Here is a 4904-nt window from a genome sequence, read left to right as displayed (position 1 = left end):
CTCCTTCTGATTACCAGTTATATACAGGATTTTAATTTCATAGCTTGACAATGAGGGATCATACACTGAAGTCAATACATATATCTAGCATTTCAGTCTAAGCTCATCCATGTACATAGCTGAAATCAATTACAAGGAATGGCCTAACAAATGCTAGGGGAACTTTGTAGTTTTTACAGCTATTAAAACTGTATCTTGCACACTGAAGTCATCATACATACAGGGCAAAGTCAGCTTTTATATTTGCATTTATTCTTCATTTAACTTTTTAAAACACTACTATATATGAATATTAAAACAAAAACAATAGCAAGTAGTGAGCATATTATGATTACAGTCCTTCACTCATTCACTACTGCATATAAAATGCTAGCAGTGTTATTCACTGGCCCCATTACGAGGTCTGACACTGAACACCACCTTGGGGATGATGTTCATCATCCTCATATGCTTCTCCATTGTAATGGCGCTGTCCTTCCTGATTTGGATCAAAGTCCACCAGTTCTACCTGGTCCATTTCATCGGTCTCTTCTACTTCCTTCCTTTCAGGTAGAAGTTTTTCCAGCAAAGAGAATTTATCAGGAGACAGAAAGCCATTCTCAGGGAAGTTTACCTTAAATTCAATGAGTAGGCGACCCTTTTCATATGACCTACGATAAATTGGCATGCCTTCATTTAACACACACTTGATATCTCCATGCTTGACAATCTGACCCGGATGAGAAGTGATGACTATGGTTCGGTTGTCGAGTGTGGAAATTGGCTTCTGGAAGCCACACAATGCTTCAACCAGCTGTATGTCCATGCACATGAAAAGGTCTTCTCCTCGCCGAGTGAAAACAGAATGATCTTTCTGATTTAGTACAATGATATCTCCTGGCTCCAGTCCTGGTTCTTGGTCTCCTCCACATGGAATGTTATCTTCTGGCCATCTTTCATGCCTTTGTCAATATGAACTTCTAGAATCTTTTTCTCTCAAACTATCTTCCTTCCTTTGCAACTTTTATAACTATCTTTAGGACTGATCCACTCTCCATGGCCTTGGCACTCCATGCATACAGACTGAATTTGCTGAACCATTCCGGGTCCTATCTGATGAATTCTTATTTGTGTTCCAGTACCTCGGCAATCGGGACAGCACTCTACTGCTCCTTTCTTACCACCTCGACCTTCACATTTGTCACAAATCAGGGCCAGTTTTCTTGTTGCACCATTATATAAATCTTCTAAGGTTACTGACAGCTGATGTACAATGTTTTTACCTCTTCTTTCTCTCTGCGTCCTTCCTCCTCCTCCAAAAAAACATATCAAAGATGTCCGTTGGGGAGCCAAAACCACCTCATGCTCCACCCTGTTTAGTTGCCTGCTCTCTTCTTTTGTCATATAATTCCCTTTTCTTTGCATCAGAGAAAACTTCATAAGCTTGAGAAATCTGTTTAAACTTCTCGCCTTCATTTGGATTCTTATCAGGGTGGTACTTCAAGGCCAGTTTCCTGTAAGCCTTCTTCAACTCTTCCTGGGTAGCATTGGGTTTGACCCCCAAAACATCATAGTAAGTCGTTTCTTTCACCATTTTCTACAGCCGGTGAGCGGGCTGAGGCCGGCGTGGGGGAGCGGGAAGGTGCGCCTAGCTATGCACAGCTCGGGCAGCCGCCGCTCCTCAGCTCCTCACCGAGCGTTCTCAATGGATAAATATATTAATGTGAGCATAAAAGCTAATCCATCTGGGGTCAACCCTGTGGCCTCATGATTAAGGAAGACAAATCCCACATGGCAGTTCAAATCCAGCTGCTGGTGACTTAAAAATATGCCAGGAGACCAGCAGATGGCATGATGGTTGCGTTGCTAGATTCCCATGTAGCAGACCATGGTTGGAGTTCCAGACCCAGCTGGGTCTTAAAACTCATGCTGGGCACATGTGAATGCGTTCCCAAGATCCTGAGAAAAGAATAGAGAAGAAAGGATTGCAGCATGGCCATCCCCCCTGGGGGGAGGGTAATTTGTTTTCTGTCTTTCTGTCTCTCTGTCTCTCTGGGTGAGCTCACATCCCGTACAGCAAAAATCTCTCTTAAAAAACAAAAACAAGGGAACCAGCAGTTAGCGTAATGGCTATGTCGCTGGACTCCCACGTAGTCGACTGCGGTTTGTGTCCCAGACCTGGTGGCTTAAAACTCACGCTGGGCACGTGTGCGTGCGTGCCCAAGATCCCGAGAGGAGAATGGAGGAGAAGGGATTGCGGCGTGACCATCCCCCCTGGGGGGTGATTTCTCGCTTTCTGTCTCTATGTCTCTCTCTGTCTGTCTGGCAAGTGCACGCACCCTACAGTGAAAATCTCTCAAAAAAAAAAAAAAAAAAAAAACAGGGCCCAGCAGGTGGCATAGTGATTAAGGGCGTTGGACTCCCACATGACTGACCAAGGTTCAAGTCCTGGATCTGACGGCTTGCTTTCTTACTTTTGCCCCCTCTCTCTCTTGCTCTCATTCTCACCCTTGTGCTGTCCCTCTCTGGTCAAATTAAAATTAAATAAATAAATAAAGTTAAAATAAAATAATTCTTAAAACAAAACAAAAAACCCAAAACAAACAAACAAAAACATGCCAGATGCATGTGCGCTCAAAATCTTGTCAGGATGGAGAAATGGAGAAGAAATGTGATTGACCAGGTCCCACTAGGGAATGCTTTCTCTCTCTCTCCCTCTCCCTCTCTCTTCCTCTCTCTCTCTCTGGCAACTGCATATTCCTTCTGGCAAGAAAATAGAAAAGTAAAATTAAAAAGCTGAGGCACCAATTTCACACAGGCTACTGATACGCTCCTGAGGATTGAGGAGCACCAGGATGTGCGAAGGTTAATTATCACTGCTGAGTATTTGCTTTTTCCCTGTTTAGTTTGTTTGCAGATCAGTGGAATAAGCTTTGCAAAGTCAAGCCATACATACATATATATATTTTTTGCACACCAGTTTCTAGAAAATTGCACTTGTGAATAGTCTTTCTGTAACCTATAACTAGTGGCCCTTTCTATGCAGAAGTTCAGAAATAAGTATCTATTTTTTTCTTTTTAAAAACTATTTGCAATTACTAACATATTACTCTACATATAACAATCCCAATGGGATGTGTGTGTGTGTGTGTGTGTGTGCATGTGTGTATGCAAAGAGAAACCACTATTAATTCCACAGTCCCCAAATAACCACTGTTAACATTTTAGTTTATATCCTTTGAGATTTTTCTCTGACTGTAAATGTGTAACAGATTTTCCTCTTTCTCTGCCTTCTTGAATCCAGATGATTGCAAGCACGTGACTACCCTATGGCCTCACCCTCTACCGTGGTTGCTCGGTAGGGCCATGGGTAGACAGTGACCGGTGCTGGACTATTCAGTCACCTTCTCTCTAAAGATGAAGCTAGGGTTTAAATTAGGGTTAGTGTGCTGCCCAGATCCTCCGCATCAGAGCCTATCCTACCACATCTTCTCAGGTGCTGGGAATGCTTGTCGCTGATGGCTCATAGTTTAGTCACTTCCAAAAACTTGCCCTTGGACTAAGGGAGTTGCTGGGACCAAGGTCACACACCCTTTTCACAGGCAGCCTATGCCCAGTGATTGGTGGATATGTGGGTCCAAAGGCCTGAGCCTCTGGTCTCATTAAGGAACAACTTGAGAGCTCTCTATGACACTGAGGCACTGGTTGCAACTCCAGTTCAACTTATAATCCTTTGCCCAGTCCTGCTTCCCTCACTCCTTTATATGTACTGATGCAAAGAGCACTGCCTGGTGAACATTCTGCCTGCAAATCTCGGGCTCCATCTGTTTCCCTGGAAGACTGGGTGAGGCAGAGCTGCCTAAATGTCCCACATAAGGCATTCTCTCCTTCCTTTGTCACAGGGCTTTAAATGGATCATAACAGATCAGTCCACCCGTGTTACTTACCCTTGGACTAGTGGCTTATTAATGGTGTTTTCAAATGGGTTCTAACTCATCAGAAAAATATGAAAAATTTGTCATGACTTTTCTGATGACCCAATACTATTGCTTTATAATAAGTTTCTCAAAAAAACTCATGTTAGATAAGAAATACAAATACCTATTTTTTAAAAATTGTGTTTGCTGTAGAGCATGTTTACTCTCCAGAGAGAAACAGAGAGAGGGAGAAAGGAAAAGGGAGAAATCAACCCTCCCCAAGGGGGGATACATAAGAAATACACATATAAAACTTTTTAAAATTTGCTATAGGGCATGCAAACTTTCCATAGGAAAACAGAGAAAAAGGGAGAGAGAGGGGAAAAGTAAGAACTTACTCCACAGCGGGCATGGCTATGCCACAATCCTTTCTCTGCTTGAGATTTTGGGCATAAACATACACACATCTGGCAGGTTTTTCTAACTACTGGGTCCAGAACTGGAACCACGCAGTCAACTATGTGGGGTTGAGCCACCTTAACCACCATACCACCTGGCTGACCTGAAATACATGTTTTTAAGAATTTTGGTCCCCTATTGTCAAATCATTCTTCAGAAACATTGTTCCGATTTACATTCTTATCAGTATTATAAAGGCTGGGGGTAAATCCCTCATGAAGCTTGCATTCGAAGTATGAAGAGACAGACAATAAACAAAGTAAGTAAGCTCTATTGTACACCAGAAATGGTAAGTGCAATGCAGACGTGTGAAATGGGAGTGGGGGCAGGCAGCTCAAGGTAGCAGGTGCATCCATTTAAGTATAGCACTCAGGGAAGCCCTCACTGAGAAGGTGACTTTTCAGGCCCAGTTATGGTGGCACAGGCATGAAGGCACTATGATACTGAAGCCAAATGGGAGGCCCGAGTCCAGATCCCAGGTCAACTTGAACATGCCAGGCACACCCATGTACTGGGAAACCTTTTTTTTTTTTTTTTTTTTTTAAAGGT

General features: G+C 43.0%; 1 pseudogene; it reads right to left on the bottom strand.

The window, feature by feature from the left end:
* Positions 1 to 1651, bottom strand: LOC102495710 (dnaJ homolog subfamily A member 1 pseudogene; annotated as a pseudogene).
* Between the last annotated feature and the right edge of the window lie 3253 nt (positions 1652 to 4904).

This window comes from Tupaia chinensis, unplaced genomic scaffold, assembly GCF_000334495.1.
Source record: "Tupaia chinensis unplaced genomic scaffold, TupChi_1.0 Scaffold000314_1, whole genome shotgun sequence".
NCBI lineage: Eukaryota > Metazoa > Chordata > Mammalia > Scandentia > Tupaiidae > Tupaia > Tupaia belangeri.
Note: the sequence above shows the minus strand (reverse complement) of the source record. Positions and strands in the feature narration are given on the sequence as shown.